We start from the raw sequence: 12,888 nt of genomic DNA, 5'->3' as shown, positions 1-12,888 counted from the left end.
CCACAGCAGATGGACTGCAGCGATTCAAGAAGGCAGCTCACCACCACCTTCTCAAGGGCAAACACAGATGGGCTATCAATGCTGGCCAGCCAGCATCACCCAAGTCCCATAAATCAATTAAAAAAATATATTGGCTGTGTAAGTGAATTACATTGGTTTCATTTCTTACCAATGACCTCTCCGACTGCTTGCCTGGGGAAGAACTGCCAGGACCTCTGCTTAGACTGAATGCCCTCTTCCTTTGCTGTTAACCCCCTGTCTATTTAATTATAAAGTGCAGACAGGTAACTCTTTTTTAGAATGAGGAAGGGGGAAACCACTGATAAATTCCACAAAATGTTCCTTTCATTGGAAATAGTTGACCATTTAAACCTGCCCAAACCAGACACAGACAGTTGATCACATGGAGATTCTGCATTGACTGTGGGCCTTTCGAACTCTCTCCCTCACCCCACCTTTTTGCTTTGTCTCCACACCTTCCTACATTATACCCTACCTGCCAGATTTTTGTGAACTCACTCAACCTCACTGCATCCTCTTATGTCTCCTTCACAATAAACTCTCTCACCTCTCTGTGTAATCTGGCTGTGTACTCTGCCTTCTACCCCTCATTGATGGGATTGATATCTTCGGGAAAAAGCTGAGACCCCAGCACAGATCCCTGTGGGACCTCATTTCTCTTATCCAGCAAATCCTCTCTCAGCGGTTGTGTCTTATTCCTCATACAATAGATTAGATTAGATTCCCTACAGTATGGAAACGATACCTTTCTATTTGTACAATCACATTTTAAGTAGCAACTTGCAAAATTCCTTCTGGAAATACAAGATCTGTTTGTCCACAGGCTTCCCTTTTATCAGGAGCACACATTGTTCCTTGAAAAAAATGCAATATTGGTTAAATATGATTTCTCCCTCAAAACCCACCCTGATCTTTGCAGTCTATCTTTAGTTTCTCTCGCATATGAGAAAAGGCGCATTTCGGTTCAGCGTGTAAGGGGGATGGCAAAAGACATGTTGGCTTTTATTTCAAAGGGAATGGAGAATAAAACTGGGGAAATCTTGCTAAAACTATACAAGGCATTACACAACATCTAATATTGCCTACTGTGAACAATTTTGGTTAACTTATTGAAGAAAGGATATACCGGCACAGGAGGTGGTCCAAAGAAGGTTCATCAGGCTGATGCCATGCATGAAGAGACGGTCATACAGCCATGGAGTCAGAGATGTACAGCTCAGAAACAGACCTTTCAGCCCAACTCATCCATGCTGACCAGATATCCTAAATTAATCTACTCCCATTTGCCATTACCCATTCAGATTTCATTGTACCAGCCTCCACCACTACCTCTGACAGATCATTCCATGGGCGCATCACGCTCTGTGAGAAAACATTACCCCTTAGGTCTGTTTTCAATATTTTCCCACTCACCTCAAATCTATGCCATCTCGTTTCAGACTCCACTATGCTAAGACATTACTTTGGGTATTCACCCTATCCTTACCCCTCATGATGTTATGAACTTCTATAAGGTCACCCCTCAGGTTCTGATACTTCAGAGAAAATAAGACCAGTCTATTCAGCCTCTCCCTATAGCTCAAGCTCTCAAAACCTGGCAACATCATTGTTTTCTGCATCCTTTCACATTTAACATATAGCAGGGAGACCACAATATTCCAATATTTAGATTATTTTCTGTGATGTGTTTTGTTCCCTTATTTGTTCCATGACCATTTCTTTTCACCCTGCCCTATAATTTTTTCAGCCATTTAATATCTCCAGCCTTTCGCCCCATCACTGAGTTTTTTCCACTTTTCTTTTCCACTTAGTCACCCAGCTCTCTGTATCTCTGCTTGATTTAAACATGTAAAATCTCATTAAAAAAACAAAAGATCTGTAGATACTAGAAATTAGAATCTTTAAATCTCTACAGTTTCTATCTCCCAGATCTCCAAAAAGCTGGTTCTGATTGTAGAACTTTATTGACATCAGACTGTGGTCCTTGGTGTAAAAGGCTATCAGCCATTATTCTAAAATGGAAGGTGTCTATTGTACATTTAAAAGAGTGTGAATGCTGAATCAGCACTGAAAGATTATAAGCACCTGTGTGATATGACTAGATAGCGGTCTCAGGGTGTACTGGGAAATATGTTAGACATGGCTGTGTAATGGATACCTGAATTGTTTGCTGTTTTGACAACAATTCAAATTTAGTTGTTCTTTCAGTTGTTTTGCCTCTTTATGGTGATTACCTACAGCAGAGAGACCAGAATTGCACACAATATCCCAAAAATGGCCTAACTAATGTCCTATACAGCTGCAACATGACCTCCCAACTCTTATACTCAATGCTCTGGCCATAAGGGCAAACACACCAAATGGCTTCTTCAGTATCCTGTCTACCTGCTACTCTGCATTCAAGGAACTATGAACCTGTATGCCAAGGTTTCACTGTTTAGAAACACTCCCTGAGACCTTATCACTAAGTGTATATGTCCTGCCCTGGTTTGCATTTCCAAAATGCAGCACCTCATATTTAGCTAAATTAAACTCCATCTGCCACTCTTCAGCCCAAAAGCCAATCTGATCCAAGTTCAGTTGTTCTCTGAGGTAACATTCTTCACTGTCCACTACATCACCAATTTTACTGTCATTTTCAAACTTGTTAACCAAGGCTCCTACATTCACATCCAAATCGTTTGTTTAAATGACAAAAATCAATGGACCCAGCACCAATCCCTCCAGCACACTGCTGGTCACAGGCTTCCAGTCCGCAAAGCAAATCTCCACCTCTGTCTTCTACCTTTAAGGAAAGTTTGTGACCAAACAGCTAGTTCTCCCTGTTTTCCATGTGATCTAACCTTGTTAACCAGTCTAGCATGCTTACTGAAGTTCACACAAACAATATCCACTGCTCATTTTTCATGAATCCATTTTGTCATTTCTTCGAAAAACTCAATCAAGATAACGAGGCATGATTTACCACACACAAAGCCATGCTGACCATCACAAATCAGTCCTTGCCTTTCCAAATACATGTAATTCCTGTCCCTCAGAATTCGCTTCAACATCTTGCCCACCACTGATGTTAGAATCACCGGTCTATAGATCCCTGGCTTTTTCTTACCACTCTTCTTAAATAGTGGCACCACGTTCGATAACTTCCAGTCACCTGTGACTATCGATGATACAAATATCTCAATAAGTGGCCCAGCAATCACTTCCCTAACTTCCCATAAAGTTGGAGGGACACTTAATCAGGTCCCGAGGATTCATCCACCATTATGAGTTTTAAGACATCCAGCTCTTCCTCCTCTGCAATATGGATATTTTTTAAGATGTTGCCATTTATTTCCCCAAGTTCTCTTGCTTCCATATTGTTACGACATGGCGGTGAACACTTCTGTTAATTAAATCAAACACCCAGACATGTGAGCCTCACCTCATCATCTATTAAAATATGAGTAATAGAGAACTTCCAAATTCCACTATTTGAAGAAAGTAATATCAATTTATTCTTTAACTCTAAAACTGACCACTAAACAACAACTAATCACAACTTTAAATTCCTCTCTCTCTTAATTGCTTATTACCTGCCTCCAATTTGATAACAACATACTGTTCCAATAAAACATTAAAATTACATCAATTTAACTTCAAAACCATACAGCAGCTGTCATCATCAGTGTCTGTCTTCTTGCGGCTGAAATTCTCCCTGGGTTGTGTTCTTTCTTTTTACTGTGAAGATGTTTCATATGAAAAAGTACTTCTGATAGAGAGTGTTTCTAATTTTTTGTGTCTGTCTCAATGGCAGTTACTCTGCCTGACTTTCAAACTGTCTTTCTTTTTATACCCCAACATCGGATCATCTCATTGGTTCAATGTTGGCAAAATAATAAAATCAAACTCAAATGGGCTTTAGTATCCTGAGGCATAATTTAAATGGATTGGTTAAAATTGAATTGTTGTCAAAACAGCAACCAACTCTGGTATCTATTTCACAGTGCAATGCTACGTATTTTCAATTTCCCATTATACTCTGAGACTGCTAGTTACTCATGGTTGTAAGTTCTCAGTGCAGAACAACATTAACTCTCTCTTAAAGGTACAGTACACGCCTTCAACTTCATTACAATACTCTTCTTTACAGTAAATGCTGATGCAAAATATGCCTGATAGTTTTTGATCGTTTGTGATAATATGTAATGGTTCAACAGATCCTTCTAATGTTTACTCTCAATAGCTGAAATTTTACAAAAAAATCAATATTGCTGTAATAATCTGCTGGGTTAAGCATACAAATTAAAAATAGTCAATTTGAAAATCCAAACATCTAAGAGTTGCCAACATCAGGTGTCACCCTAATCAATGCGATACTGAGCTTTTGATTACCCATCATTCATTTCTCTACCCTTGTCCCACTTAATTGCTCACTGCCTCCTACTCTGTGCCAATAAACATCAATATAAACTCAAAACATACCACATCATCTTTTGGTTAGCCGGTCATCCAGAACTGCATGCTGAATTCAACAATTTAATAATAACTTCTATGCCCACATCTTCAGATGGCAGCAGTTACGGGTGATTCATCATCATGGCAATTCTTATTTTAGATTCTTTTCTGTGATGTGTTTTGTTCCATTATTTGTTCCATGACCATTTCCTTTCACCCTGCCCTATCATTTTTTTTTCAGTTATTTAATCTCTCCAGCCTTTCGCCCCATCACTGAATTACTCTTTTTCTTTTCCACTTAGTCACCCAGCTCTCTGTATCTCTGCTTGATTTAAACCTGTAAAATCTCAAAAAAAAACAAAAGAATGACAGATACTGGAAATTAGAATCTTTGAATCTCTATAGTTTCTATCTCCCAGATCTCCAGATAGCTGGTTCCGATTGTAGAACTTTATGGACATCAGACTGTGATCCTTGGAGTAAAAGGCTATCAGCCATTGGAAGGCGTCTATTGTACATTTAAAAAGAGTGTGAATGCTGAATCAGCACTCCGAGATTATGAGCTCCTGTGTGTTATGACTAGATAGCAGTCTCAGGGTGTACTGGAAAATTGAAAATGTGTTAGACATGGCTGTGTAATGGATACCTGAATTGTTTGCTGTTTTGACAACAATTTGAAGTTAGTTGTTCTTTCAGTTATTTTGCCTCTTTATGGTGATTGCTTTAATGGTAAGGCTGCACCAGAAGTGCAGCGTTTGCCTGTGTACTCTCAGCTTTGCTATCATGACAACTTCGAGAAAAAATACAGATCATAGAATCATACAATAAAGAAGAATGCCTTTGACTCATGTTAGGATCGCTAAAAATACCCGACTGTCTGCATCATGGATATGATAGATTGAGTGGATCCTTAGAAGAGTATAAAGGCAGTAGGAATATACTTAAGAGGGAAATCATGAGGGCAAAAAAGGGGACATGAGATAGCTTTGGCAAATAGAGTTAAGGAGAATCCAAAGGGTTTTTACAAATACATTAAGGACAAAAGGGTAACTAGGAAAAGAATAGGGCCCCTCAAAGATCAGCAAGGCAGACTTTGTGTGGAGCCACAGGAGATGGGAGAAGAAATTAATTGAGTATTTTGCATCAGTGTTTACTGTGGAAAAGGAAATGGAAGGTCTAGAACATAGGGAAATAGATGGTAACATCTTAAAAAATGTCCATATTACAGAAGAGGAAGGGCTGGATATCTTGAAACACATAAAAATGGATAAATCCCCAGGACCTGATCAGGGGATTTATCCACCAAGCTCAGAGTTAGAACAAACAGAGTTGTTGTCTCTGGTTTGTTACCCATGCCACGTGATAGAAAGTCGAGGAATAGGAGAGAGAACAGTTAAATGCGTGGCTACAGGAATGGTGCAGGAGGAGGGGATTCCGGTATCTGGATAACTGGGGTTCTTTCTGGGGAAGGTGGGCCCTCTATAAACAGGATGGTCTACACCTGAACCTGAGGGGCACCAGTATCCTTGGGGGAAGTTTGCTGATGCTCTTTGGGGGGGTTTAAACTAACTTTGCAAGGGCATGGGAACCTAGACTGTAGCTTTTGGGTGCAAGACCTGGAGTGTAGGGAGGTTAGGAACATGGCATCAATCTTGAAGGACGGTACCTGTAAACAGGAAAGTGGCTTGAAGTGTGTATACTTCAATGCAAGAAGTATACGAAATAAGGTAGGTGAACATGCAGCGTGGGTTGGTACCTGGGATTTCGAAGTTGTGGCTATTACGGAGACATGGTAGAACAGGGACAGGATTGGCTGTTGCAGGTTCCAGGGTTTATATGTTTTAGTAGGGACAGAAGTGGGGGTAAAAGAGGGGGAGGTGTGGCATTGCTTGTCAAAGATAGTATTACAGCGGTGGAAAGGACGATGGATGAAGGCTCGCCATCTGAGGTAGTTTGGGCTGTGGTTAGAAATAGGAAAGGTGAGGTCATCCTGTTAAGAGTTTTCTACAGGCCTCCTAATAGTCCTAGAGATGTAGAAGAAAGGATTGCGAGGATGATTCAGGAGAAGAGTGAAAGTAATACGGTGGTTGTTATGGGGGACTTTAACTTTCCAGATATTGACTGGGAAAGCTATAGCTCGAGTACATTAGATGGGTCGGTGTTTGTCCAATGTGTGCAGGAGGGTTTCCTGACACAATATGTAGACAGGCCAACAAGAGGTGAGGCCATACTGGATTTGGTTCTGGGTAACGAACCAGGCCAGGTGTTAGAATTGGAGGTAGGTGAGCACTTTGGGAACAGTGACCACAATTCGGTGGCTTTTACTCTAGTGATGGAGAGGGATAAGTGTGCATTGCAGGGCAAGAGTTATAGCTGGGGGCAGGGAAATTATGATGCGGTGAGGCATGACTTAGGATGTGTGGCTTGGAAAGTAGGTTTCAAGGGAAGGGCACAATCGATATGTGGAGTTTGTTCAAGGAGAAACTATTGAGTGTCCTTGATAAGTATGTACCTGTCAGGCAGGGAGGAAAGGGTCGTGTGAGGGAACCATGGTTTAATAAGGAATTGGAGTTCCTTGTTAAAGGGAAGAGGGCGGCCTATGTAAAGATGAAGCATGAAGGTTCAATTGGGGCGATTGAGAGGTATAAGGTAGCCAGGAAGGATCTGAAGAGAGAGCTAAGAGCAGCAAGGAGGGGACATGAAAAGTCCTTAGTTGGTAGGATTAGGGAAAACCCAAAGGCTTTCTATAGGTATGTCAGGAATAAAAGAATGACTAGGGTAGGAATAAGTCCAGTCAAGGATAGTAGCGGGAAGTTGCGTGTGGAGGCTGAAGAGATTGGGGAGACACTGAATGAATACTTTTCGTCAGTATTCACTCAGGAACAGGACATTGTTGCCGATGTGAATATTGAGTCACAATTAATTAGAATGGATGGCTTTGAGGTATGTAGGGAAAAGGTGTTGGAAATTCTGGAAAGGGTGAAAACAGATAAGTCCCCTGGGCCTGATGGCATTTATCCTAGGATTCTCTGGGAAGCAAGGGAGGAGATTGCAGAGCCATTGGCCTTGATTTTTATGTCCTCATTGTCTACAGGAATAGTGCCAGAAGACTGGAGGATAGCAAATGTGGTTCCCTTGTTCAAGGAGGGGAGTAGGGATTACCGTAGTAACTATAGGCCGGTGAGTCTCACTTCTGTTGTGGGCAAAGTCTTCGAGAGAATTGTAAGCGATAGGATTTATGAACATCTGGATAGGAATAATGTGATCAAGGATAGTCAGCATAGTTAAGGGCAGGTAGTGCCTCACAAACCTTATTGAATTCTTTGAGAAGGTGACTAAGGAGGTGGACGAGGGTAAACAAGTAGATGTGGTATATATGGATTTTAGTAAGGCGTTTGATAAGATTCCCCATGGTAGGCTACTGCAAAAAATACAGAGGTATGGCATTGAGGGTGCTTTGGAGGTTTGGATTAGGAATTGGCTGGCTGGAAGAAGACAGAGGGTAGTAGTTGATGGTAAAGGTTCATCTTGGAGTGCAGTTACTAGCGGTGTTCCGCAAGGATCTGTTTTGGGACCATTGCTGTTTGTCATTTTTATAAATGGCCTGGAGGAGGGGCTAGAAGGTTGGCTGAGCAAGTTTGCGGATGATACGAAAGTCAGTGGAGTTGTTGACAGTGAGGAAGGGTGTGGCAGGTTACAGCAGGATATAGATAAGCTGCAGAGCTGGGCAGAAAGGTGGCAAATGGAGTTCAATGTAGCTAAGTGTGAAGTGATTCACTTTGGTAAGAGTAACAAGAAGATGGGGTACTGGGCTAATGGTCGGATACTTGGTAGTGTGGATAAGCAGAGGGATCTTGGTGTCCATGTACACAGATCTTTGAAAGTTGCTACCCAGGTAAATAGTGCTGTGAAGAAGGCATATGGCGTACTGGCTTTTATTGGTAGAGGAATTGAGTTCCAGAGTCCTGAGGTCGTGTTGCAGTTGTATAAGACTCTGGTGCGGCCGCATCTGGAGTATTGTGTGCAGTTTTGGTTGCCATACTATAGGAAGGATGTGGAGGCACTGGAACGGGTGCAGAGGAGGTTACCAGGATGTTGCCTAGTATGGTAGGAAGATCGAATGAGGAAAGGCTGAGGCACTTGGGGCTGTTTTCATTGGAGAAAAGAAGGTTTAGGGGTGACTTGATAGAGGTGTACAAGATGATTTGGGGTTTAGATAGGGTTGACCATGAGAATCTTTTTTCCACGTATGGAGTCAGCTATTACGAGGGGGCATAGCTTTAAATTAAGGGGTGGTAGGGGTTTCGGACAGATGTTAGGGGTAGATTCTTTACTCAGCGAGTCGTGAGTTCATGGAATGCCCTGCCAGTAGCAGTGGTGGACTCTCCCTCTTTATGGGTATTTAAACGGGCATTTGTTAGGCATATGGAGGATAGTGGGCTAGTGTAGTTTAGGTGGGCTTGGATCGGCGCAACATCGAGGGCCAAAAGGCCTGTACTGCGCTGTATTTTTTCTATGTTCTATGTTCTATGTAGGTGTACCCTAGAAATCTGTGGGAAGCTAGAGAAGTGATTGCTGGGCCTCTTGCTGAAATATTTGTGTCATCAAAAGTCACAGGTAAGGTGCTGGAAGACTGGAGGTTGGCTAATGTGGTTCCGTTGTTTAAGAAATAGGGTAAGGACAAGCCAGGGAACTAAAAACCAGTGAACCTGATGTCGATGGTGGGCACTTTGTTAGAGGGATCCTGACGGACAGGATGTACATTTATTTGGAAAGGCAAGGATTGATTAAGGATAGTCAACAGGGCTTTGTGTGTGGGAAATCATGTCTTACAAACTTGATTGAGTTTTCTGAACAAGTAACAAAGAGGATTCATGAGGGCAGAGCAGTAGATGTGATCTATATGGACTTCAGTAAGGCATTTGACAAGGTTCCCCATGGGACCTGGTGAACAAGATTAGATCTCATGAAATACAGGGAAAAGTGGCTCATGGATACAGAAGTGGCTCAAAAGTAGAATTCAGATGGTGGTGGTGGAGGATTGTTTTTCAGACTGGAGGCCTGTGACCAGTGGGGTGCCACAGGGATCGGTGCTGGGTCCTCTACTTTTTGTCATTTATATAAATGATTTGGATGTGAGCATAAAAGGTATGGTTAGTAAGTTTGCAGATGACACCAAAATTGGAGGTGAGTTGGACAGTGAAGAAGGTTACCTCAGATTACAACAGGATCTTGACCAGATGGGCCAATGGGCTGAAAAGTGGCAGATGGAGTTTAATTCAGATAAATGCGAGGTGCTGCATTTTGAGAAAGCAAATCTTAGCAGCACTTACACACAATGGTAAAGTACTAGGGTGTGTTGTTAAACAACGAGACCTTGGAGTGCAGGTTCGTAGCTCCTTGAAAGTGGAGTCACAGATAGATAGGACAGGAAAGGAGGCATTTGGTATGCTTTCCTTTACTGGTCAGAGTATTGAGCACAGGACATATTTTGGCCACTTTTGGAATATTGCATGCAAATCTGGTCTCCTTCCTATCGGAAAGATGTGAAACTTGAAAGGGTTCAGAAAAGATGAACAAGGATATTGCCAGGGTTGGATGATTTGAGCTATAGGGTGAGATTGAATAGGCTGGGGCTGTTTTCCCTGGAGTGTTGGAGGCTGAGAGGCAACCTTATAGAGGTTTATGAAATCATGAGGGGCATGGTTAGTATAAATAAACAAAGTCTCTTCCCTGGGGTGGGGGAGTCCAGAACTAGAGGGCATAGGCTAAGGGTGAGAGGGGAAAGATATACAAGAGACCTAAGGGGCAACTTTTTCATGCAGAGGGTGGTGCGTCTAGGAATGAGCTGCCAGAGGAAGTGGTGGAGGCTAGTACAATTGCAACATTTAAAAGGCATCTGGATGTGTATATGAACAGAAAGAGTTTGGAGGGATATGGGCTGGGTGCTGGCAGGTGGGACTAGATTGGGTTGGGATATCTGTTCGGCATTGACAGGTTGGACTGAAGGGTCTGTTTCCGTGCTGTACATCTCTATGACTCTAAGTCACTCTTTCCCACACTAGGCCCACATCTCTGACTTACCCATTTCTCACCTATTGTTCATCCCAAGATTTCAGGAAGAATGACGGATCAGTGGACTTAGCACCAATCTCTGTGGCACACTGCTGGTTACAGGCCTCCAGCCCGAAACACAACACACTACCACCACCCTCTGTTTTCTACAGTCAAGCTAATTTTGTATCCATTTTGGCTAGCTCTTTCTGGATCCCGTGAGATTTAACCTCACTCAACAACTCACAATGCAGTAACTTATCAAAGACCTTGCTGAAGTCCATGGAGACAATATCTACTGCATTGGATCTACTTTCTTGGCTACCAAAAAAACTCAACTAAATTGGTGAGACACAATTTCCCACACACAAAGCCACTCTGATTATTCTAAATGAGCCCTTGACTCTTCAAATGCCTGTGGATCCTGCCCTCAGAATCCCCTCTAACAACTTCTCCACCGTGAACATAAGGCTCAATGGTCTGCAGTTCCCTGGCATTTCCTGACAACCTTTCTTAAATAACGGCACAACATTAGTGACCCTTCAATCTTCGGATATTTCACCTGTGACTATCCATGATACAAATATCTCTGCTAGGTGGTCTGCAAATTTCCTCTCCAGCCTCCCACAAAGTCCTGGGATATGCTTCTTCAGGTCCTGGGGATTTATCTACCTTAATGTGGTTTAAGACTCCAGCACATCCTCTTCTGTAAAGTGGACACTCTTAGACATCCCTATTTATTTCTCCAAGTTCACGAGCACATATACCTTTCTTGACGGCCACTTGTGGCTCTGCATGTAGATGGCCTTGTTGATCTTTAAGAGGCCTGATTCCCTCCTTAGTTACTCTTTTGCCCTTCATGTTGAATCTCTTTGGGTTCTCCTTTATCTGGCAATGTCATCTTGTGTCCCCTTTAACCCCTCCTGATTTCTCTCAAGTGTACATTGACACCTCTATACTTCTCAAGGACTTCACTTGATCTCAATTGCCTATACATGTCATATGCCTCCTTTTCAGGACCAAGGCCTCAATAATTCATGTCATCTAGGGTTCCCTACTTCTGAAAGCCTTACCCTTGGTGGCCCTTAAACCTCATTAACTCACTGATGAAAGCCTCCCACTCACCAGATGTCTGCAAACAGCTTCTCCCAATCAACTTTTGAAAATTCCTGTCTAACACCATTAAGATTGGCCTTACCACAATTTTGAACTTTAACTTGTGGACAAGACCTATCTTTCTCTCCATTACTATTTTGAAACAAGCGCAAATATGGTCACTGGTCCCAAAAGTGTTCTCCTACTAACACTTGTCACATGCCATGCCTTAGTTCCTAAGAGGTCAAGTTTTGCTCCTTCCCTAACTCCATGAGAGATTCTTCTTGATCACACTGAACAAACTTCTCTCCACTCAAGCCCACTATAACAATCCCAGTCCAGCTCTTAAGTCACACATTCATCAGTGAAATCTTCCTATTCCTAACCTCGTAACTCTTGCTCATGATCAATTGTTTGTAAAGGATTTATTAACATTATGTGTTAGTTTATTTAAAACAGCAAATCACATTATAGATCATGCTGTCAAAAGTACTGCCAACTGATTTCTACGTGCAACCTGCAGATCCAAGTGGATGAAAGTGGGCGGCACGGTGGCACAGTGGTTAGCACTGCTGCCTCACAGTTCAATTCCCGACTCAGGCGACTGACTGTGTGGAGTTTGCACGTTCTCCCCGTGTCTGTGTGGGTTTCCTCCGGGTGCTCCGGTTTCCTCCCACAGTCCAAAGATGTGCGGCTCAGGTGAATTGGCCATGCTAAATTGCCCGTAGTGTTAGGTAAGGGGTAAGTGTAGGGGTATGGGTGGGTTGCGCTTCGGCGGGTCGGTGTGGACTTGTTGGGCCGGAGGGCCTGTTTCCACACTGTAAGTCTAATCAAACTGCGGGCAGAGTCATACACATCAAGTCAAGACGTGACAAACAGAGTGAGACAGAGACAGACCTACGGCCGGGGTGGGGATAGGGGGGGAGTGAGAGTGAGAGAGAGCGCGAGAGAGAGAGAAAGCAAGAGCGAGAGAGACAGAGAGACATACAGAGAGCAAAACAATAAGACAACAAGAAAAAGGCAGGAATACTTAAAGCGAAGAAGCAAAATACAGAGAAACAGATAGGGAAAGATTCAGAGTGAGAAACAGAAGGTGCCAGAGAGAGACAAACAAAAGGGAGAGGGAGAAAGAAAGAAAAAGTCAGTGATTAGAAGCAGGGGAGGGTGTCAGGTAAATCCATTGATTTTTGCTCCCTCTGATGGATGTAGCACAGAATTAGAACTTTATTTTTAATACTTTGGGGGATGTAGTGTCCCTGAAAGGGTCCATTGCTGATCTGT

This window comes from Hemiscyllium ocellatum, unplaced genomic scaffold (genome assembly GCF_020745735.1).
Source record: "Hemiscyllium ocellatum isolate sHemOce1 unplaced genomic scaffold, sHemOce1.pat.X.cur. scaffold_752_pat_ctg1, whole genome shotgun sequence".
Classification (NCBI taxonomy): Eukaryota; Metazoa; Chordata; class Chondrichthyes; order Orectolobiformes; family Hemiscylliidae; genus Hemiscyllium; species Hemiscyllium ocellatum.
The sequence above is the reverse complement of the archived record's forward strand: the minus strand, read 5'-3'. Positions refer to the sequence as shown.